Source organism: Indicator indicator, chromosome 5, assembly GCF_027791375.1.
Source record: "Indicator indicator isolate 239-I01 chromosome 5, UM_Iind_1.1, whole genome shotgun sequence".
In the NCBI taxonomy this organism is placed as follows: domain Eukaryota; kingdom Metazoa; phylum Chordata; class Aves; order Piciformes; family Indicatoridae; genus Indicator; species Indicator indicator.
In genome coordinates, this window is record NC_072014.1 from 17,491,725 (window position 1) to 17,517,294 (window position 25,570).

Here is a 25,570-nt window from a genome sequence, read left to right on the forward strand (position 1 = left end):
AAATCTTACACAAATTTCTACTTAGCACTGCCACGTACATAATTCTTATAAAAATTTGAAAGAGTTAAAGATTTTTAAATGGCTTAAGGAATTTGGAACAATATTAGTTATTGCATCTGTTTTCTCTTGAATGCAGAGACTCATTTCTTCTGACCAAATTCCTCAGTTGAAAGTCACCAAGAATAGCATGGTTTAGTGTTGTCTTCACTGCATGCAATTTTAGTTTGATAGCATTGCACCCATTCATTTACACTGTAAGGGCAAAAATAAAATAATGTATGTCCTCTCTGAAAATGTTGAAAGTTTTAATTCTGCTAATACATTAAGGATAAAGAAATAAATATTCCCCTGCAAACTGCTAACTTGAAATTTGCACCTCGGTGCTGGTGTATTTCTCAAGATGAAAACATAACCCAGGTTGTTTTTTTTTTTTTTTTTAGCGACAGAGAAATTTTGACTATGCTTGATTTGAATTCTACATTATGCTTTTGCTTTGGTATAAATGGGTATTGTGAGAGTTCTTTCAAGAAATAATACATCATTTCTCTCAAGAAATGAAAAAAGAATCTTGGCTAGTCTGACAAAATAACAATTATTTGAGTACTTAGTATCTTGTAAATACAACTTGATTTTTAGAGCTGCTACTAAAATTATGAGTGCTTGAAAATACTGTTGCATCTCAGATGCCACATAAGCACAAATTATTAATGAATACTGACTCTTCTATCCCTTGATCAAAAGAAGTGGAAATCATAGAATCATAGAATCAGTCAGGGTTGGAAGGGACCACAAGGATCATCTAGTTCCAACACCCCTGCCATGGGCAGGGACACCTCACACTAGATCAGGCCGGCCAGAGCCTCATCCAGCCTGGCCTTAAACACCTCCAGGGATACCTGGGACCTCATACATACATAAATGGTCACTCAAGAAGTACTTCAAAATCATGTTTAGAAGCATTTACTATTTCAGTTCAGTAAAATATTCTAGAGGATGGGTTCTTTTGCATAAGCATCCTACCACCTGCCTCTGTTGGATTATACAAAGGTTCACAGTGACCCTCCCGGTTTGCTATGGATAAGCTCAGTAGCTGCCATGAGCAACAGGGGTCAGCCTCCAGCTCCACTTGGTGGTCATACTCTAATCATGTAGTTCATGGACTATGACTATATTATGTGGCTTATTGAAAGAAAGGCTGTGCTCTCTTAGGAGCAATGCAATCTGTGCAATCCAGAACACAGATCTATGGCAGACAGTGAGGCTGGAGGGGCTTCAGAAGCTAAGATTGCTGGTTTGCTACAGAGTCACCAACGGGTCTGGGCAATGTCATCTCTCAGTAGTATTAGTAGACACCCACCTCAAAAAAAAACCAACAAAACAAACCACTGTCAGAGCTCACTTGTGAGCAGCTCTCACAATCCCTCCTCTTCCCTTCACTTTTCCAACACATGTGGCATGTTGTATGACAAACTTCTAGCTCTTTGCAGTGTGGCTTTGGAAGGCAATTTACGATCAGAATGTTTGGTCTTTCCTATATAGCGTTTGAGAAATTGTAATTTTGCTGGAGAGGGAATTTTTTTGTTTGAAGCTCTGTTGAAGGTTAGGACTCTGCTGGATCAGGCTTACTCCCTGAAAGGAGTTTTTGAGGCAAGTTATCTTTAGGAAGTTAATAGTATGTATTTTTCACGCAGCAATTTAATATCTGGAGCCTACTTAGGACTGAAATATGGTTGATAATAGCATAATTCTGGGTATTATATAAATGTGGCTGTGGAAATATTTCAAACTGATGCTTGGGAGGGCTGTTTGAAAACCTGTGATATTACACAACAATTGTGAATTTCTAAAATCTCTGTCAGTTAACCCTATCATTCTGAGCAAATTAGATTGAAAGTAAAATATTCAGATGCTAACCAATCTCTAATGATTTTAATTTTTCTTTTACTTTCAAGGAGACAAAATGACATTAAACCTCATGAAATATTAAAAGGTTGATGCTGAAATGAAAAAAATTAAGAAATGCACTTGCTGAATATCCAAATCTACATTTTGCCATTCTTTGTGTTCTATGATGTTTTTATCACAGATTACTTAGATGGATTTTTAATAGAGTATGGATAGAAAATACTTCTTCCTATACAGCTTGAACAAATAAAGTTATAAGAATCTTCGTATTGCTGTTTGTGAATTTCTTTTATATTTAGATTTGCTTTAATGTTAATTCAAAGTTGTCTTTCCTTCCATTAGAAAGGCTAAATTTTTGTGAGGGAGGGAGGAAATTCTTCGATGTAGGAATATGCATAAGTGCTTCAGAGTGCCAAGTGTCCTTGAAATGTCCCTGAACACATTTTGCTGATCCCAGTAAGTTCTGTGCTGCATCTGCCTAATAGGAAGAAGGTCTCATTATCAATACTTTCCACCCAATTAGACAGATCCCTATGGTGGACACAATGTCATGTTGTTGCTAAGTGTAATCACTAATAGGAAAGACCAGTCAATGAGAGGAATAACAGTTTTCAGAAGTCAGCTAAATAGCATCTTTTTAGAATATATGTTTGAGGTGTTGTGGATATGTGATCATGGGGTGTATCCTTATTTCAATGATCTTTTAAGAACATCTTTGTAAATTTCAAAAGTTTACCTGTGGAGACAGTGGATTTCTTCAGAATCTCAGCTCTTACAGATTCTTGCCCTTTTGCCATCTGGCTGCACCTAGAATTACCTGAGAAAACAACTCTAGGCTTGGCTTCAAGCCTTTCAAGTCAGGCTGGTAGTTTCTGCATTTGTAAAAGGTGCAAACCCCCCAGCTGTCAAACCAAAATGAATTTATACAAGTATGTATTTGTGAAGTTTGATTTTAAAACAAAATCTTGGTCCAGACCTCGTATGAAACTCTCTGGTTTTATAACAAAGAAGGCTTTTAATATTATTTAAGTAATATTTCCCAGGGCAAAACAATATTACATTTGTCCTTTAAGTATTTTTTAAATGAAATCTTAATGCAAGGTATTTTGGAATTTTTTTTTTTTTAAATCAAAGATTTGCAGGTAATTGAACACCACAGTTACCAGTGAAAAATACGTGTTTGGCTTTTCAGTTTTCAGGAGCCACTGAGACTGTTTTACTCATAGAGAAGGGGCACATTTCTCTTAAATACACCCTAGAAAATGGCTACCTTTGAGAATGACATGACTATAGTCAGCATTTGCATATTTTCTTTCTTCCCTAATGCTTTTATATTAATATTTTAAATATATATATATACACACACCTATATGTGTGTATGTAATTATCACAGGGAGCACATGAGGAACTGATAGTGGCTTCTGAGCACAGAAGTTTAAAAGAAACTTAATTTTAAAATTCAGCATGACAACTAGACTAAACTTATTTCACCAAATAAATGGGGGTTTTAGTCCAAGTTCCTGGGATGACAGGAATTTACGTTATTTGGCTGTCTCCCACATTCAAATATTAGGAAGCTAATGGAGGTTTTCTGATGAAATACAAAAATTCATCTGTGCATACAAGACACGTATAGTTAATAGCATAAGGTTCTATAAAAAGGAACATTTGCAAATTCCAGAAGCACAATAACAAGACTACTTCAATATAATCTCTGTATCATTACAGTCTAGTCGGAATTGGAGTTGTAAAAAAAATTCTCTTCTACTGTGACCATATAAATTGTTGGAAATACAAGTTTATGATTCAAAAGATTTACAGCCAAGTGAGAAAACTGTTAGAGAAATAGGATCAAAATATCTTCTGTGGTCATGCTGAATTCTTGTGGTCTTCAATGGTAAAACCAACTTATATATTTAAAAAAAAAAAGGCATATTTAATTTATTGTTCATGTTGGGTTTTTAGTTTTCTTCTGGTCTGGGTTTTCCTTCTGGTTTGAGGTTTTCTAAACTGAAGGAAATGTGTGAAAAAGATGAGATGTCTTTTTTTTTAAATTCTAGATCAGCTGCTTACAATTTACTTCACTTAAAGCACTTTTTTCAGATCTTTCAAGCAAGCCATACATAATGTTTGCCTATGTGAGCTCTTGTGTGATGCTGTTGAGACACTAACACAACATACTTATCTGAAAAATAGGAGAGCTTGTGAGAAGCTGAGTCAATGAGTTGTGAATTTGTTTTCAGGGGTGTTTCTGTCTAGCTTTTGTATGATGTTTTGCCTCATGCGTCACACCCAAATGATGAATTACTAATGCTCTTTGGAGGATGGTTGCCACTACTATACTTCAGGATTAAGAGATGGAAAATAGTTGATTTCTTTTTCTAGGCCAAGTGTTTGCAGATTGAATAGTGATGGCCAAAGTGATAACAGATGAAATGAAACTGAAAGAAGGACAGGAAGAGAGAAATCTGACTAAGAACAGACTTTTGGTTAGTAGTAGGGATGGACCATCATGTACAGAGAAGTATCTCTCTATTCTTATTTTAATGTTTTCCAGAGTAAAGAAAATCTGCATCTTTTAATGTTTGTCTCTGATTCTTATTTTCATGGATTAATTAGGGGAGAAAAGTTTTTTAAAAGTAACACTGCAAAAAAGCACAAGTGAGGAGAGCAGCCTTTTCCTTTGCTGTTGAACATCCTGCAGTCAGGATAAAGCAGAGTTTCTTTTAGTGACAAATTTGACTGCCACATGAAGTATGCTACACTTTCATTTTTATACCAGGAGGCCAGCTGAAGTTCCCCAGATCACACTATAAATCTCCAAAATACATTTTCAATTACAAGTTAAACACATTCAGACAATACTGTTCCATGAATACTTACTGGCTTTCAAGAGACAGGAGAGAAACCTTTCTATAAACCTGAAATGATGTATTTTTTAGTCAAAAAACCCAATTCTTATGCCTTTGCTTATGCCTTTCCTGCCCATGACACCCAGATCTATTTTCTTATCTGAGAATGAGGACTTCAAAGGACAAGGCACAGTAGACTCAAAGATTTGAATGTTCAGAAATATAATTTTTTATCTTCAAAACCTGTTTTGCACTCTGGTCAGATTTATATATGTATAAATTATTGCAAATGGGAGAAAGATATTTGCTAGATATCTGATTTAATTTCATTTTGCTTATTTTTATTATTTCTAAGACACAGCTAATAACAAAAGTGGCATTGTAATCCATGGCTTCTCTTGATTATTTTCCCCCTTCACGTCCATCTAGTATGTCTTAAGCTGTGTCACAAGGAGTTTTTATGAAGCTGAAGTGAATTAAGAGGCACATACAACTGTGATGTCAGAGTAAGACCCAGAAAACCTGAAGGACAGTAACTAGCTCTTCAGCTGCACTGTCATGAACGACAATTTTCAGAGGACTGTCAATCAATTTAAGCCATAAATGGGCAGAAAAATCAGGGTTTATAAACAGGCACACAAACCAAAAAACCTAACCTGAACAGAAATGCTTTCACTACTGAAAGAGCTACTGCATTTGTCTTTGGTATGAGATTTAAGCAGTCTCCTGGAGTTTTGGAGTGCTGGCAGCACTGTATCAATGGAAAAGGATGTGGAAAAAATAAAGGAAGAAAGATTGAAAATGGCTGAAAGCTCAGTTAAAATAGAAAAGTAAATACTTTAGCTTTGCTATCCAAAGTGGGTGAAGTGCAAGGAGGCAACGCTGCAAAAGCAACAAAATAATTCACGTTGTGTTTTCTTCAACACGTATTCTTTTAACCTGGACTAAAACTATCTGTTCTTGACTGAGTAACTTCTAAAATGCTTCATTCAAGATATGACAAATTCTGATAAACTCTAATATAGGAAAGGGGCTGAAGGATCTACTGCAGAAGAGTCATGGGTGGTGCAATTTTTTGTTACTAATTCCTTCCTCGTATTGGGTTGTTCAAAGCCCCAGGTTGAATGGGGCTTTGAGCAACCTGACCTAGTGTAAGATGTCCTTGCCTATGGCTGGAGGGGTTGGAGAAGATCTTTAAAAGTCCCTTTCAACCCAGACCATTCTGTGATTCTACTCTTAATACTGCCTTGCCAATTTTGCTAGAAGTATTTGAGCTACTATGCAGGAAAAACAAATATGGATTTCCAGACAGATGTAAATGGTCTCTTTACCACTTTGCCTTGCTTAAGTTCAAACATTTGTAAATGCCAGAATGGAGCCTGTAACAACTCCAAGCTTCGGGTATAAAGTTCACCATGCACCAGCAAATATTTCACTTCATGCAACCACTAAGTGAATTATTGAAAGGAATAAATCTGTATGCTATGTGGACATAAGTACAAAATAGGTTGAGATCAGGTTCTTTCATTTTATGGTGTTCTAAGCAGTGCTCTCCTTAGCTGGTAGATAGTAGGACTTAAAAAACACCCCATATCCTTACTGACCCCTGAATCACCAGCATACTGTTGGCTCCATTATGTTCTGTGCAAACCTGCTGTCCTCACACAAGAGGAAAAATTACAACAGTCTGTATTTCTTTAATTGAGTTGGTTTGGTCTCAATATTAGTGGTAGTCTCAGAGGTTGTATGAAGAAGTCTAGATTTGGTGTATAGAGAAAGAGTAAAGGAAGTAAAAGGTCTGCCTTTCTTTTTTTTTTTTTTTCCCCTCCTTTCACTTGCATTTTAAATTCTCCTGGATCTGTAACAGTTTGTTTCTTGCTTCTGTGGCTCAGAACAAAGCCTTTGTGGTTTAACTTGGTGACAGTCTTGTTGCACCGTCAGTGCCAGTAGCAAGAAGCACTGGTTACTCCTGTGAGAGAGACAGCCTTAATTGGCAAAAAAACTGTTGGTTGCACTTTCAGTAGGCAGGGCAAGTTTCTGTGTTCCTAGAAATTAAACCTTTTGAGTGTGCCTGGCTGAATGTGTAAAATATGACATTTGGCAATTTTTACTGGAGTCATAAACTATGTATAAAACACAGATAACACTAATTGTTACTTGAGGGATTTATTAGCCAAAATAGTTACTTTTGTTGAGTATCTTGAATTCAAAGTTTACTGACAAATCCTGCTTGCACATATACCTCAGGGGTTATGAAATCTTATTAATTGGGAAAGTCTAAGACACAGTTAAGCCATGAACATAACGAAGATGTTTCTAGCAAGACACTCCTGGGATACGGATCTACGCATTTCAACGAGCTGAAAACTTTCTCTAGCAATTCTTGTTCTGTGAGCAATTACTACTTAATTCATACCACTGAGCTTCCTTAATCAACAAATACAAGTGTGATGAGATCATGAGACAAATGAGTACATTAGAGATAAGAGAAGACATGTAATTTTTCAAATTACTCTGAATTTGAGAATCAGACATGATGGAAAAGCTATTCCATATGTCAAAACTCAAGACATGCACCATTTTTTCCAGCTGCTTAATGATTTAGCTCCACAAGTTTTCAAACATTCAAGTGAACATCTGTCAACATGCAGGTGTGATATTCTGCTATTTTGTGGTATAAACCACGATTCCTAGGTATCGCATTGCTGGCAGCCCTGATTTAAATGTAATTGTGTACTCTTCTCCACTTGTGGTCATAGGGAGGCACTGCATGTCTTGGCAGGTTTGCTGCTGCCTTTCTTCGCCCTGGGATTATTTTAGATGCAATGAATGCGTTATTTTTCATTTGTTAACACATGGGGACTTGTAACTCTGACAACTGAGAAAAATACACTCGTTTATATGATGATTACTCTTGTTTTCTCAGATGTAATCTGAAAACACACTCTCTTATCTTTACCTTCTCTCACATGCCTGCATGGTCCTAAAATCTGCAATCACAGGACTAATTATTTGATGCTTTCTTTGGCAGCAAGGGGACCCACTCACTAGGAATTCCTATTACAGTGAATTCCATGTGTGAAAATAAAGATAATCCATATCCTTCTAGTACAACAGGGGGAAAAAAAGGAAAAAAAGAGCAGAATTATAGCAAAATGCACTTATTATTTTTTACTTTGATCAGACAATTATTTTACAGCTGTTTCTGGCTTGAGTAGGTGAGTAGTTAAATTATTCCAATTAAAACCATTGGGATACTAAAAGTATAATGATCATAGAGTCATAGAGGTTGGAAAAGACCTCTAAGATCATTAAGTCCAACTGTCTGAGCTACCCTAGGGAGCTGATGCAGTGCCAGCTGAAGTATTCAACCACAAGTGAGTTTTATACATATGTCTTGATAGGTCCCAGAGCTCAAACCTCATGAGTAGCAATAATAAATGTCTGATAATAATTAATTGTTTATTGGATCTGGCACAAGGATGCAACTGATTTAAGAAATTAAAATAAAATTGTAAATCAATATTGCCTCTTTGATTTTACAGTGCAATCATTCTGTTTCATATCCCTAAAGGCCACCTCATAGTGAGATCATTAATAGTTTTTTTCTAAACCCATCTTTGAATTATTCCTTTGGTTTATCTTGTTAGGTGTATATCTGGTGATTATTATATGTGCCTTCATTACCCTGAGGTTTGGCCTGTACAGGGAGAGATACAGCCTTCACCTGAATGGAGAGACTGACCACAGGATGGTATCAGGGATGCAGGAGTCCATGTGTTGGCACTAGACAGACATTAATTGGGAAAATGAGGGTTAGAGTCCCAGTACCCCCACTGCAGCTGTGTTCCAGGAGTTCGTTGTTCTTAAGGAAATGTTTTAAATTTCAATTTTGTGATCTTGCACAATGGGCTGGGTCAGTTAAAAGACACATTACAGCAATGCTGTTGAGTATCTGGATGGAGTTTAAAGTGCCATTTTTGAGCTGTTAATCAGTAAGTGACTTTGGCTATGATTTCATTACAAAAGCTTTCCTTCCTACATAGTAGCATAACAATTATGACCGCTATAGATATTCAAGCTAGTTCCTCTGCTAATAAGGGGGGGGGGAAGGCTTTAATGTAAGTCCCGTGGTAGAGTTTACTTTATTGTCCTTTGGTCCATGAGAGCTTTAATTTGCTGACTCTTATCTCATGCTGAAAGATTCCTCTTTTCCTCAGGCTCCAGGAGTAGGGAGGGATGACAGTTCTGAGGGAGTCGCCTGGAGGCATCATTTCTCAGAAGTTTCTGTGCTTGCAGTTTTACCTGTTGTTTTAGTGCCTAGCACCAGGAGTTAAAAGAAACCCATCCCTCTTTGAAGGTGAAAAAAGTCTTGTCCCATGCTTCTTGTAGGTTTTATTTTGCTTCTGTCTTCAATGTGGAAAACAGAAACCTCTGTGTATGCCAGAGTTACCCGAGCACAATTCCCTGCTTTACAGGCTTCCTGCTTGGTGACTTCCACTGTAAAATCATGAGCCTCTACAACCAGGATGACTGCTCTGTCATAATGGCAAGGTCATTGCTGAGTCCACTTTTAGTAAGTTTGCAGATGACACCAAGCTGGGAGCAGGTGTTGATCTGTTAGAGGGTAGGAGGGCTCTCCAGAGGGACCTTGACAGGCTGGACAGATGGGCAGAGTCCAACATGATGACGTTTAACAAGTCCAAGTGCCAGGTGCTGCACGTTGGCTACAACAACCCCATGCAGAGCTACAGGCTGGGGTCGGAGTGGCTGGAGAGGAGCCAGACAGAGAGGGACCTACAGATACTGATTGACAGCAGCTGAACATGAGCCAGCAGTGTGCCCAGGTGGCCAAGAGAGCCAATGGCATCCTGGCCTGCATCAGGAATAGTGTGGCCAGCAGGAGCAGGGAAGTCGTTCTGCCCCTGTACACGGCACTGGTTAGGCCACACCTTGAGTACTGTGTCCAGTTCTGGACTCCTCAATTTAAAATGATATTGAGACACTTGAATGTTTCCAGAGAAGGGCAACGAGGCTGGTGAGAAGCCTCGAACACAAGCCCTACGAGGAGAGGCTGAGGGAGCTGGGGTTGTTTAGCTTAGAGAAGAGGAGGCTTGGGGTGACCTCATTGTTCTCTACAACTACCTGAAAGGAGGTTGTAGACAGGTGGGGGTTGGTTTCTTCTCACAGGCAACCAGCGCCAGAACAAGAGGACACAATCTCAAGCTGTGCCAGGGGAAGTTTAGGCTCGAAGTGATGAGAAAGTTCTTCACAGAAAGAGTGATCTGCCATTGGAATGTGCTGCCCGAGGAGGTGGTAGAGTCACCGTCTCTGGAGGTGTTCAAAAAAGGATTGGATGTGGCACTTGAAGCCAAGGTTTACTTAGTGATGAGGTGCTGGGTGATAGGTTGGACTTGATGATCTCTGAGGTCTTTTCCAACCTTGTTGATTCTATGATTCTATGATCTGCTGCAATCTCCATGGGTTTAAGTAATTCTGCTGCTTTTCAATCACTTAATATTTGCCCTTGGTGCATTGCTGAGAGGTGTACGAACCTCAGCAGAATTGGCTTGAAGTCACCATGCTAGTGAGAGAGCACTGAACACAAGCAGTGGAGACAAATGAAACTTTCTCATTTGCCTTCACTGGTTTTAAATTAATTCCTTGTATATCATACATCCTTGACCCTTTCCCAGTAAGCCTTCTGCCATGCCAGCAGCTAGCATCTCTTTTTGCTTTGCATTGAACATGTGGGGTTACACATATTAGCCCCTGAGCCCAGATTTGAGAGTGTGAAAAGTTAATTTTACTCATGAAAGTGAACAGAAAATACTGCCTTTCTTATCCCTTGGGGTGTTCATCAGTTTTTGTATACAAGACTTCTCAGGAAAAGGACTACAATAGCTGCTTCTAGTAGGGCTTTAGTGGCCTTTAATGGCCAGAAGACCACTAACTCATTTACTAACTCACTCAACTTGCCATCTCAGGAGAGGGAAGAGCGAAGTGATCTTTTCTATACACTCCTGTTCCATCAGTCACATTTCTTCTTTCTTAGCATCTGTGGGACTTCCCACTTACTATAAATTGTATTCTTTCCTCCTTGTAGCCCTTTCCCAGGATTTTGATTTATTCACTTATATTCAGTATTTGTTCTGTACTTCATGTTCCCAGAGCACCATGAAACTAATGAATTCACCACAAAGACTTTTAGTGTCATTTTTCAGAATTCTTAGTGACAGAATTAGGAGAATGGTGTAAGAATTCAGTCTGATATGTTGATATTTCTCTCCAAGATAAGCACAAGCATCGTAACTACTGCAGCTGGTCTGTTTGGACACTGATGAAAAAACAAAGCATTTTCTCTGTTGTCTATTAGAAATGTTTCAAAAGCTGTTTGATGCTGCTGGTCATCTGTTCCCAGCAGAGTTTTCTGCAGCGCAACACGCTGCTTCTCCTTCATTCCCTGTTAAGCAAACTCCTCTACTTTTTGGGTTGCCCTGTATACTTGTACCAAACTGCTCTATCAACCAAGGGTCAGGATCTCACACTGAACATCAGTATTTTGATTTCAGCAGATCGACTGGTGTTTTGTTTGGTTTTATTGCAATGGCTTTGATCTGGTTTGAAGCAGTGATTTTCTTGTTGGTATTAATTTTCCTTTATAAGATGAATTACTCATTCAGTTCATCTCTTTAGCCAAAGTCTGACCAAGATACTTATCCTGTATTTGTTCTTAATACATCTAGTATTAGATACTGCCATGAGACAACATCCAAGTAGTGACTCCTTTTACCTTGACAATGGTTTTGCCAAAGGCTAACCTGAACGATTCATGTTTCTGACTACTTCTGAAAGAACTATAAGCATCAAGACCTGATCATTTCCTTCCTATTTGCAACTACTTCTCACATGTCTGTTGACTATCATCACATCCCTCTCCACTCTTCTCATCTGTAGATGAAGCAGCTACATTTGTCAATCACGTTGTTTTTCTAGAGTTTATGCATCTGACTCTGACTAATTTTTCAGCCACTGTACTATTGCATTGCAGTGGGCATAATATTAGAAAAGAAGAAGGGAGGCATTTAAAAAAAAAAACACTCTTAACCACCAGTGGAGGCAAAATCATCAACGCACATGGAATGAATATGAGTCTATATGGTCTAATACCTGCTTCTTTCCAATGTACATGGGGTAAGCAGCTTGGGTAACCCTGTCATAGAAATTTGCTTTTTGTACTTTTTTATTTTGTCATCTTTTAGCCAACACAATCTGTGCAAGGTGGAGTCTGAAAGCAGGCACTGAACCCAGAAATAGGATCTTTGCAGTCCTGTTCAATGGTTGGATAATTTAAGCAGAAAACAACAAACACAGCTGACAGGATTTTTTTGCTGTGTGCGTTTCTGCTTCTACGAGACTGAAAGCATGACTGCCTGTCCTTTGTAGCTTCTTGTGTGCCCTCACTTTGTCTGAATTTTACTGATAAAAACTCCCAATACTTTTGCATTTTGCTAGTTACAACAGATGCATCTTTCTTTAATTGTGCTCTACAGCTTTCAGAAATAAATTTAGCCATTTGTGGTTGTAGACCAAGTACATGCCTTTTCTTAGCATGTTAGCAGTATTAATGTGACTAATCTTTAGCACTGGTTCCTGTATCATTACAAATAAACAAATAAGAGTAGTTGCAGCCTGCAGCTAGCAAAATCCTTTGGTGGTCTGTTTAATAAGAAGTAATATGTTCTCAGTGACTTGTAAAATGGAAAAAGGAGCACAGGAACTCCCATTAACAACATTAGCGAGTTGTATGGATCTCCACTGTAATCTGCTGCAAAATTAACACAGGCAGTTGGTAATGGCTTTCATTGCCATGGCAAAGCAGGAGGCACATCTTTAATAAACTGATTGTTAAATGATGGACTCTAAACCTATGCTTATGTTAATCCACTGTGATCAAGGGAAATCATGCTCCTCAGTTGCATTGAAAGAATTCATTTGGTCTGGAAAAATAGAACAGATTTGGAAATTGTTTGTAGTTAATGGTGTTTGTTGATTCAGCTAGGACACTACTACAGGCAAATTCATCCTAATTGGTACTCAATTAGGCAAGAGCTCTGAAAGTGTTTTAATTTGCTGAGTGTATGTTTGGCCTTATTTCTGTATTTAAAATCTCTACCTGTTTTGGAGGCTAAATTTGGTTTTGCATGCACAAAAAGTCAGCTATTTATTTACAGACAAAAATATAAGGCACACTTTAAGTAATATGTACATCAAGACAAAGATGCTATGATTATAAAGATATACAATCTTTAAGTTATTGTTTTCTTTAAACCCTCGTCAGACCAAGAATTATCTGTTCCCTATGAAATTACTTCAAGTCCAAAAATAGGGGAATGCCACAAACCAATATTTGTATTGCCCATCTCAGCAAAGATACATACACATTAATGAGATCTATTTAAGAAAGGTATTAATATTTTAACTTTAAAAACAACAACAGCAACAACAAAAGCAAAAAAGCAGGCTAAGAATAATGTTATTTTTAGAATACACATTTGCCATTAGATACTTGAATGAGTGCTTTATGTTTTGAGGCTTTATCACAGGGATCAGGTTTAACATGTCACATTTTGGTCTGTGTCCACAAATGGGAAGATTTCTGACTTTAGCCTGCCTTGAATATCATTTCACCCCAAGGACGTGGGCTGCACAAGCAGCCACAGGAGGCACTGGAGTACCAATAAGGGCAGTAATAGCTCAGAGTGTGAGGGGTGATGAGACCTTCATGGGTGAGGATAACTGCTCGGTGGTGTTTCTGTGAGATCACATCCACCACAGGTTGGTGGAGAAAGTACAGGTTGAGGGAGATGTAAGCCTGTGTATCTGATCTGTAAAGCTTCATGCCATTCCTGAAGTGTTCTTCCGACCAGGACTTCCTCACAACACTGTTGATCCTCTCTGTCCATCTCATACATTGAAGCTTCACTCAGTTTCAATGTTTGTTCTTTATAAACACAGATTGGTTAAAATATATTCAAGATGGAGTTTTTTTCCCCTAAGTGGTTCAGACAAGAAGAATACACTGATTCAGAGGGACCAAACACTGATGTAAAATGAAGAGAAAGATCAACCGGACAATTGTATTAGTACGCTCATATCAAGAAAGAGAGGCTAGATTTATATGAACCTCCTCACTTTCAAGGTCAGAACAACTTCGTGTGAACTACCTTTTTTGAACAATTTACATCAAAAGATAGGGGATCAGTGTATAGAGGGGTTTTCTGGGGACATTTTATAGTGGAACCATATATCAGAGTAACAGCACTGACAGGGAAAGACGAAGAGATGGCTTTAGGCCATGACAGAAGCATGGCTTTTCTGACATGCAAAGGACCACGTGAAAATCCACTGTGATATGTAGACCAAAAGTAGGAAAGTGCTAGGAATTTGTTCTCTCCTCTCCCTCTCAGATGTTTGAGATGTAACATCTTTTTGTTTCTCTTACCTTGTCCTTCTGCAAACTATGAGTAGACCTTCACTTATGAGCTGGGTTGTGGCTGTTTTTTTCTGAGGATGTCACTGAGACTCCAGTGCAAATCTGATTTTTCTCTTATCTGTTGAGGGTAAATGATAGCAATTGTGCAAGTTAAGGGTGAAGGAGACAGCAGTTCTTTAGGGTCCAAAAGCAAGCATGGTGCAACTTTCCAGCTTAGGGAAGCATCTTAAGTAGCAATTTGGTTGCATAGCTAGTAACTAGTGTGGTAATCCCAGCTGTATCAACAGCTTTTTTCCATTTTACAGAATTTATGCATTGGGATTTTACATCAATGTAAGACAAAAGATAATTTAATATTATAACATCAAAAAAGCAGAAATTAAGTAAAAACTATTTCATCGTATGGGATGTAGTTTAAAAATTATCAAAACCAGCTACATTCTGTAAAATACACTGTGGAACTTTCAAAATACAGATTGCATGCTTTTCCAAGGGTGGAGTATGACCTTTAGATTCTACACGAGAGTGGAAGCAATTTGATTTCCATCAAAGGAAACAGCAGGCATATTTAATGGCTTTAAAAACAGTGTTTGGATGCAAGAAGCAATATCTTGTTTTCTTTCTGAATTACGTTGTATGTATTGACATTCTGACATTCAAGAATCAATGTCCAACAAGCTGAGAGCCCTGGAGTGGCCCCCTGCATGTCAGCCAAAATGGAAGCAGAGTGTCATTCCAGTAGCAGTTCTGAATACTGCTACCTACTGTCAGCACACTGACACCAAGTATGACAGTAAAGGTGGAGCTGTGGGTCAAAGATAACCATAGAGGTAGTCTGTTGGATGTGATAGTGTCTAGTATGAAATAAACTTTTTGAGAGACACAATGCGAATGAGTTACGTACTGCTTCCTCTGGCATTGTCATTTAATTTTAAGAATCCCGTGACCGCACCTTCCCACAACAGGGAAGGCTAAAAGTTGGTACAGTGGTGTGATGACTGTAGAATTCCCAGCTTTTGAATGAAACCAGGTCTGCAGCACACACCTGTATCTTTCTTATACTGAACTTTTAAGAGTAGATTCACTCTGCCCAAGCTACATTTCAGTCCATGCAGAAGAAAAGACTATTTTCCTCATCACATGGAATGTGAAGTTACAGCACACTTGAACCAAGTGTTTCATTAATTGCTTTGGACTGCTTTAAAGATGAGAAGTTGATCATACTTTTACCTTATGATGATCCAAATTAATCTGGACCTGAATAAGTTTCTGTCAGTGTGATCATGCTGAGGTTGTCAGAGATGTCAAAGGGAACATCTTTGATTATGAGATGAAGTTGAAAGAATAGGATATACCCTGAATAATTTTCTTCTAAGGAGGTAGCAACTTTGTCATCACCAACTCTCCTGCTATTCAAGTGTTTGACCTTTCTTTTGGTCTCTATTAAAGGATAGAAGAGATTTATTTTTTTTCAGAGTTGGATTCTGGTGCTATTTTGCTTCCAAAAGCTGAAGGCTGTATTTGCAGAGAATTCATGAAGGTGCATAAACTTTGGAATAGATTTGGAATTGGAATTTAATAAACTGATCATTGTAATGCTTTTACTCTTTAACATCTGGACTAATACTAGGTTTGCAGTTCAGTTTCTAAATGTTAAGAGTCTGCTTCAGTGAGCTACTGAAAGCCTGCAATTCCCACTGGTTTCAGTCTTTCACATTTACTCAGCTTCCTAAAATTTGACCTCTTTCATTTGAGAGTCTGACACTTGGCTCTCAGCTTTCCAGCATCCGTCTGCATTTTATTAGCACATCAAAAAGCTTTTTATGCATTCTTACTGAGATGTGATAACTTTTCCAAAAGGCAGATTTTGAAATAATATTTTAAATCTGCACATGATCATAGATGTTATCTCCTTTTCATCTGTTTAGAAGCCAACGAAAATCAACATTTCCAGATTTTTGCACATGGTGATACTGATCTTCTTATAGTAGTGTGGTGATCATTACACACTACTGATTTTCTCACAACTGAAAACTCAGCAGGCACCACTCAGCATTAGTAAGTAATATAACTGGGCAATAAGCTTTTAAATTGTTCTCCATGGTTAAAACAATGCATTTTTCCAGTTTGAAACACTCCCTATAAGCTCCCACCCTTCTTCTGAAAGAGGTCTGACTACAAAGTGTGAAACAGTAATTTTCCTGTTGAAGATGGCAGTTAGACATCATTCTCTACTTTCTTACAGTGAGAATATTAAGTTCATTTGAAAGGTACTTGTTTGTTTCACTTTCAGTACACCAGACCTCCATCTCCAACAGGGGTGCTCCAGTGCCAAAGTCTCTTGTGGTATTCTTACCCAGATAGAATCAGAATTTTTTCAGTTCAAAAAGACCTTTGAGATCACCAAGTCCAACCATTGTCTAATTCTACCAGCTTCTGTGCTAAATCAAGTCCCTTAGCACTACATCTGTGCATCTTTTAAACACCTCCAGTGACAGTGATATTCCTCCATATCCATCAGATAGCAGCACTCAGAAAATTCATTTCTCTTGACTTTGTGTTCCCTGAGATAGTCCCAATTTAGACTTTCTATTTGTTTCACAATTATGAAAATGTTCTGCAAAATGTTATAGTTTCTTTAATGAGTGAAAAAGAATATACAGTCTTCTCTGTCAAGTAATGTGTGTGCTGCTGTAAAGCAAATGTTGAGATCTCTCTGAATGGCATGAGTAATTAACAGCCTTTATAGAAGCTTTGTAATAACCAGTAACATCAAAGGGTAGTAATAAATGGGAAAATAAACTAATAATTAAAACGATAAATCTTTTAAACATCAGAGGATTAGAAGTTCCTTTGAAAATAAACCTGTGCACTAGCCAACATCTAATTGATGGACTTTGTTCAAGGAGCTCATATGATGCAGAACAGAAGATTCAATAAATGTCCAACACATAAAGGGATTGGTCTTGGTGGTTTACATGATAAGAAACTCATACTCTGCCTGGCAAGCATTCAGTACCAAAAGGCCCATATGTTTTGAAACCATGAAGGTTAGGCTGGTACATCAGTGAGTAGTGCAGATCAGCAAGAGCAGATCTGCAGAATGGAACAGCTGCTGCTAAAAGCATGAAACTATCACACCTTGTCATGCATTTTCATGGTTTTACTTGTCCTGTGTAATAGATCTCTGTTACTGATGGGAGTGTTGTAGATGCAGTGCTGAAGGGTATATTCCAGCTTTGTGTCTTTTTCTGAAGGAATCCGGTTTGTGTACTTGAACACTGCTATGTGAAGCAAAAATTAAGGCAGCAGGGATTATGGGGGGCTTCAATTCAGTGTCACTCTCCATCTGAGCTAAAGTTCTAACAGTGGCATGTTCTTCAATGAGTAAAAACAATAGGGAAAAATGCTCTTACAAATTTTCTTACTTTGCATCACACTTTCTTATTGAGGGGTCATAGCTGCAACCTTGATTACTGGTATTGCTTGGATCATGTATGGGGGAAATACAAGGGTTTTTACTTAGATGCCATCAGGACTGGGCTTAAGGATGAGTTATATTCTATAGCCAGAAGGCCAAAATACAGGGATCGCCCATGGGCTGCTGTTTACAACTGGTGAAGGGCACGGTTTGTATCATGCCCCAGGAAGCTGCACGGCTAGTGACCACTGCAGCACACAGGGACTGGCCACGACTCGCTGCAGACAATGTGTCTATAGACACAGTGAATGTACAGCCATTTGCTATGACGGAGCTGGAAGTCTGACAGGAGCTATCATACAGCATTCTATGGCAGGACTTTAATTTGGTATACTTGATGTTTACATCGAGTGAGATGTTATGATTTTTGTGAAAAAGATATTATGGTATTTGTATTCCGAAGTTAAGACTCTATCTATAAGTAAAACTATGTGTGTTATACAAAACTTGAATAGCTGGATAAATATTGCTAACTGCTGCTGAGAGAATGAAATGCAGAGATGCAGTACACCCACACACAAATAAAAATACTATCTGGGAGTTCTTTATTGCATTTATCAGAGAGGTACAAATGCACATTCAAATAGTGATTTGTACCACTACTTTATCCTGTGTTTAGATTTCTGAACATACAGAAATCAGAGCCTTGTAAGCTCAGTTCGCTCTTGAATACCTGAATGCATTCAAATAAGTTTCTTGCAGCCTTGTGTAAAAACAAAAATTAAAATCTTTAGTTAACTTTCTTAGGATAATCCACCAAGATTATGGAGTTTTGGGTCCATGACTGATCACAACAATAATTTCAAAAAATAGAAAAAGAAACAGTGCCAGGTTACAAGGTAAGCATGGTTGCAGCCAGAAGGGTATATTTAATTAAAACAGATCTAGATAAATTCAGGACAAAACTTTTGCAATCCATGAGCTTTTTCAAGATAGAGACCTCGCATGTTGCCTTGACAGCTTTTGGTTTTGAGTAATTTATTAGAGAGATACTCAAAGAGATTGCTTCATTTCTTTATGAGCCAAATGTGTTTTCCTATCCTTCCAGCAGTAACTCAAGAACTTGTAGGCTTTGAGAAGTTATTTTATGATGGTCCCAAGGAGTTCAAATGGGAATAAATCTGTCCAAAAACTATAAGAGAGGTCATTCATTTATGCTTTCTGTTGTGTTATGGGGGTGTTTTTCTCCATTAGTGAAAAACTGTAAACGATTCCCAGTGTATTCCCTATGAGCCATTTTGCAGTATGGTGCTCGATTTTGCCATTTGCTACTTCTCTGTGATGTTTCTGCACCTTTTATGAAAGTCCACAGGATTTTGATATCAGGCATAACACGACAACTACTTAAAGTGTAGATTTTTTTCATTATTGTCTTCTTTCAAAATATGGCCAAATATCACAATGAGTTTGGAGATCAAATTTACATTCTTTCTGTTCAAAGTCTAAACTTTCTTTAAATGTACGTGTTTACACTGGCACTTTGTAAACCAGAGCTATATACAGAGAATGACACAAGTGATCACAATTTTATTCATCAACTAGAATGGCAGTTTAGGAGAGAAAGATGAGAGTTTATGCTTTGTAAAAATATTCTCTATCATGAATTGCATAAAGTGGGAATAACTGAGAGAAAAAGAATGAATAAAAATGTTCATGATTGCTTGAAGAATGTAGCAAATCAACGTGTATCCCCTCATAAAAATAAAAATGTTCTGATATAAAACTGTTCTTTTTAAAGTATATCCATGGATATGTGTGAGTTTCTGGTGCCTTCGATGCTAGGAGAGCGAGAAAGAAAGTGGACAGTTACATGGAGAGCGCAGAACACGTATGCAGACCTTCCCCAGGGCCTGGCCATACTCATCCTCTCCTCAGCACCTCTTTGTGGGCTGTAGCCCAGCTTTGGTGCATGCTACTTTGGTCTCCATTCCCTAGCATCTCAGGGAAGTCCAGAAACATGATTTGCAGATTTTGTTGGTCTGGATTACACCACAAGTTCTTTCTGTAGACAGAGTTTCATGGATGCGTGCACGTTTGCATGCACACAGGAAAATGACTGGGCAAGAATTAAACTTCTTGTACTGATCTGCAATTTCCATGGTCTAACAGGTGTTGTATTTGTAGATACAGCCCCATCCTTGTCCCCATGGAGGGCTGGGCAGAAACCCAAACTGGGCATGGAGGGAGCAGTGAGAAGGGAGCCTTTTGCAATTAGCCAACCATGGCTTTTCTACCAGACAGCTCTTGTGTTTAGTCCCAGTTGAAGGTTTTTCATGCCTATTTTCCATGCCATTCTTAAATATAAGAAATTTTAATAATTAGGCCTTGAAGTTGTAAATGCATAGAACACCATTACATGTAGAAGAGAGAGCTTGGATATTTTTGCTGTGTCTCTGAGTTTAGTTTTGCTGTACAGCAATAGTAGCATTCTGCAACGTATCTGATCTGGGAAAGGTGTGGGTTATTTGTATGCTTTGTAGCATATGCAGGTGAGGAGATAAGCAACAGATATTTCTTCTGTTCCATTCTAATCTTTGCATTCACAAGATCCAAGAGCAAAATTCTTTCTCCAGGCCAAGGAAAGCATTTCCAGGGCATCAACAGGGTGAAACATGCTCCAGACCACACTGTGTGGGGAAGTGCGCTGAATACAACCAGAAATGCTTGAAATTATTATGAGCGATGAACTGAGGCAGCTCCATGGGATCCCCTGGCTGTCTGACATCCACTGAGGATTATGGCTGATGTGGGCATGCAGCGTTAGCAACAAATGAACAGTGTTCATCCCAGTTAGGTTACCTGGCTTTCTCTGTTCCTGAATTACTAGCCAGAGCCTCACGTGTAGGTGGCTTTCTACAAAGGTACTCAAGGCTGCATGTGAACCCTGGGTAATGTTCTCTTTCTGACCTTTTCAAGCTCCCAGGAGAGATGAAAAGAATTGAATCCCTGCCAGGGGAAGGGTTTAAGTTGACATGACAATTCTGGGATTAAGTGGCTGTCTGCCAATGCTTTTGGTAACTTAAACTGCATCTTCTTCCATTAATTTTCCTGTCCCAGGTCCTTCAGGACTGATGTTAAGAAAAAAGTTTAAATTAGCTATGTTTTGGTCCTTTATAAAAGCTGCCATTTCTTTGATGTTTGCACTCTTCTAAAAGGAGAAAATCAATTTTCCGGTACCACTAGGACTATTGCAAAAGAGAGAGAGACATCTCTGTGTTTCCTGAGGTGTACAGATCCCAATATCCTCCTCCAAGAGAGGCAATGGAGAGTTACCACACTGCTGGGGAGATTCCTGCAGAAAGGCTGAGATGAAGCCAGCTGCCTGCAAAAGGACCTTGCCCCCAGAGCAGAGCCATGACTCATGGTCAGTTGTGCCCTGACTTACTGGTGAGACCTTGTGTCTAGTGCAGATTTAATGAGGAAGTGAAGCACACACAAATGATGATCACGTGCTGTGAACTGCTTGCAGGTTTTTGTGTATTTGCTAGAGAACTAGGAGATCTTTCTCCTCATTGAGCTCTGATTTCCATACCAGATTTCAGGTCCTCTTGATTTCAATATAGGAGATGTCATAAAAAAGGCTAGTTTAAAATAATGTGTTTAATTTCCTTTCTTTTTCTTAAAAATTGGTAAGAATATATGATCAAGTACCAATTTTGATTTTAATGCTTTTAATTTGTTGTTTGGGGTTTTTTTTATTATTTACATGTTAATTCTGTTTCAAGCTAGGAATATGCAAATGTAGTTGATGAAAATTTTCCAAATCACTCTTGCATTTTCCATTGATAAACAAACAAAAAAACACCACAAGGAGACAGTGTGCCATGGTAGCTTGTGCAATCGCCGTGTACCAGAGCAGATCTATCACCAGCTGCCTTAGTTTCTTCCCCTCCTGAATGATACATAACCTTTACTCTTATAAAAGTTTGAAAACCATAAAGTGCTAGAGTGAACAGTTGTAATACTGGGAGATTGTATGTGGTTTGTCAACACAAATAACTCAGATGCTGAAGCCTGTATTGCAAGTGTTGCCTGGGAAACCCGTGTACAGCATAATGGGTTTCTAAAGCTCACTACGGACAGTGTATGGTGTCGTACATAAGGAAAAAAAGAACATGTTTCATGCCAGCTCTCAGCTAAGATAGGAAAAGAGTAACTGGAACACCAGGGCACATTATGATGACCAGAGGCACAAGCACAGTTTAAGCTTTGCTTGTCTGGCAAGCAGCTTGAACTGTGGACAAACTGTTAAATCCCTTTTATACAGTCAATCACAGATTTTTTTTTTTCCTTCACGAACACTTAATGCAACATATAATTAGACACGGCAAGTGAATGCCAGGTCTAGAATTAAGACTTGATCTTTCCTGGCTTTCATTTTAATGCTCATATCACCAGACACACTGGGAAGGTTTGCAAGAGCTCTTGGCGCAGACAACTGAACACTTCAGCCAGCATGGGGAGCAGCTGCCCCACTGGAAGCCTGAACTTGAGTGTTTTATCAAAGGAAGCAGGGCTGGGGTAATCACTGTCAAAAGGTGGCCCTTGCTGCACCATTATCAGGCAGAGCAAGGTTTTGATGATGTACTGCTGAAACTAAAGTTATAATTTTAATGTTTCCTCCTTTTTTTTACTTAGTCTGTTGCTGAAGGAAGCTCTTGCTCTGTAATGAAATCAGTCATGGGCAAGGAAGAGTTAATTTTTCTTGTTCCTTCTCCTCTTAAAAGTGCTTTGATCACTAGTCATTGAAGAGAAAACCCACTGGTGACAATTTGCTGCAGTTATCACTAAGGGTATTGCTTGCACTTCCAGGACACAGTTTTGCCTCAGAAGAAACAATGAGAAAAACATGCATAAAAATCCTTGACTAGGATTGAGTAGAATAGGATTGTTCCCTGTGGGATGATGCTGATATACTTGGTTTCCCACTTTTTAAAATCTCTGAAAATGCAAAGATGTCAGAAATGTCATTAGAAAGCCATAGAATAAACTCATGATTAAAAAAAAAAATAAAAATTAAAAATTAGACTTTCCCAACCAAAGCTACATTAAAAATTTCTCAAAATGTTAAGGGCTACTTCTGTATCTCCATTGCTGTAACCATTGCTCCCATCCACCTCAGTAAAGCAAAGGTCATCTCTGATTACACAACAGATTTAGCTTTTCTTCTAAAAATCCTCTGTGCAGGTGCCCACACAAATGTAGCTGAGTTTAGCACAGAGATTGTTTTATTGTATTTAAATGCACAAATACTGCTTTATAAAACATTCAGTTTGAGGGTGACAGAATCTCTTGTTAAACTGTGTGAGTAGTATTGATCATTGATCCAGACAAATATTTTTTTTTTGTCAGTTTAAATATTTCTTAATTATTTTACAGTAAGACAGCTTGCAAAGCTTTAATAAATAACGATATTTCTGCCTGATTTTGTCTGGCCAAGGAACTGTTACCAATTATTAGCATTGCTTTCAGGCAGACACACTCTGACAGGAGCCCTTGCCTCATCAAAGAGAACAGAACCAGGGAAAAACACTCTAACAAGTTACAACTCCCTGAAAGTAGTGCTTTACTAGGAAAAAACACTCCAGAAATTTCAGGTGAGTCAAAGCAGCTTGTTTCAGGTCACACTAATATATCATCAAAGTTTCAGGAGTGCTGAAACATATTATTTAAAAAGTGAAAACAATAATATCACAGCATTTTGGAGAGTTCAAAATGTCCTATTCTTCTTGCAGTTCTGCTGGGGAATACTTCCTGCAAGTGAGACTTGTCACCAAAAAAGGAAATTCCAGAGCTTGTTTATCTCTGAATTCAAGCCATCTTGCATATGCAGAACGACCTGGAAAGTTAATCGGATTTATTAGCTATGCAAAACGCTATGTCTGCAAAGTGGCTCTCCTGCAGTTGCTTCCTCTCTAAAGGAACAGCACATTTTCATGATGCTTTGTTACTGTGGCAGTTTTGTTCTAATTATAACTGATCAGACTCAGACACCTTAATAGCTTTGCAACTACTAATTTTAAACAGAATTGAGCACACTGGGAGCATATCACACAGTAGGCAGTCAACCCTGCTTCTGTGAGAATCTGGTCAGAGGAAATAAGGGATGTTTAAAGTGGGGGAATTACCTAAAGAGCAAATCTGATCTACTGTTTTTACAGACAAAGCAAAACACAAATTCAAGGGGGTAAATGTAGAGGTATACAGGCTGCTATCTGTCATAGTCTAGGAGCCACACCTGTTTAAAATTGTAGGTTTTCAACAGCAAGCCTCAGCTATTGCTACAACTATTATTATTATTTTACCAAGCCTAATCCTAGGGAGCATTTGAGGCTGACAAAAGTCTTTTAACTCTGTTCATTGCACCTGTATAGTGCCCTTCACACCTGCTGAACAAAAGCTCTCTATCTCTCTGCTTTAAAATCTGTTTTAGCAGGAAGCACAAGTCTTTAACAGAGAAAGACAAGTGACTTGGTAAGGAAAGCAGCACATCTTCAGATCTAAATAAAATGAAACCACCTGATGAACTCTAAGGACTATGTTAATTAAAAATAAACAACCCAACCCAACTCCCCACCTCCACCTCTCCCCCCCCAAAAAAAAAAAAAATCCCCAACATATGTCACAATACAGCTAAGTCAGCTATGGAGGCAAGACCTGTGCATTGTACTGGAATTTGCAGCACTGTAACCTCCTCTGGAATGGGTATGGTGCAAGTTGCAGCAGGCCAGGTGGTAAGGATGATGCCTCTGAAGTGTGCCATCCCCATTCCCCAGATCCTAGTGTCACCAGCCCTGTGGCTTTGCACCTGCACCCACAGCTCTGCCCTAATGCTGCACTGAAGTATGACCATGAACACAAAGTTTTCATCAGCTAGTCAATGGCAATCTTGGCAGCATTTAAAACTATGCCTTGCAAGTGAATGACATTATAGCTTGTGACCTGCTAGCACTTGTAAGACACTCACTGTACCTCTTAATTTTAGGGTACTTCAGGTGAAGAGCTTAAAATGTGAATATCTCTAGTGAAAGACCAAACCCCTAATTAACATCATTAGGCTGATCTATTTGTCCATTTCCACTCATCTTTCTCTTCGTCTTGGCTGCTCTTTGAAAGCTTCACATTTTATTCCATATATGGAATTGCTGAAGTGGTGAAACATATCACCAACAGCCACTCCTGAGCAAATACAGTTAAGGAGAGAGCCTGCTCATCCAGAAAGTTCCACCATTCCTCAAAGACTCTGTCAAGCGACCAGGATGATGCAGGAATCTTACCTCACGCTGCACATCTGGTCTGGTATAGAGGGGTGCAGACCAAACCAAATCTTTACACCATGTTATGCAGCTACAGCATCTAAAACTACAAAGGTAAGAGAGGGGTGTTGGATCATCCTGCTCTATTTTTGTCTAGTATAGAAAAAAATGTCTCTTTTAAGAGGCATTTACTAGCTTCTTACTTTTCCCTTAAATACATAGTCACTAAACTATTTTTCATAAAAAATAGAATTGCAGATATTGATTACTTCTAAATTCCAGTAGTGTTGCTTAATAGAGTATTGGCAGCTGTGCTATGATAAAATAGGATGTCATATTCTAATAGAGATGATGATGGCCTCACTCATCTCCAGCACCAGCATGGCCAGCAGGTACTGCTGCCACTCATAGGAAAAAGGCATTTGGCTCAAGAAGCAGGTCTCTGCAAGTGATCTGGACTTGATAGCAAGTGGATCTCCTTATGTAATTAGCTCAGAAAAGATGGCTCTAAGCCAGAAGGAAATCCAGAAGAGCTCTTATGTATCTAGATAAAAAGCATAAAGTCAGTAGAGATTTACAT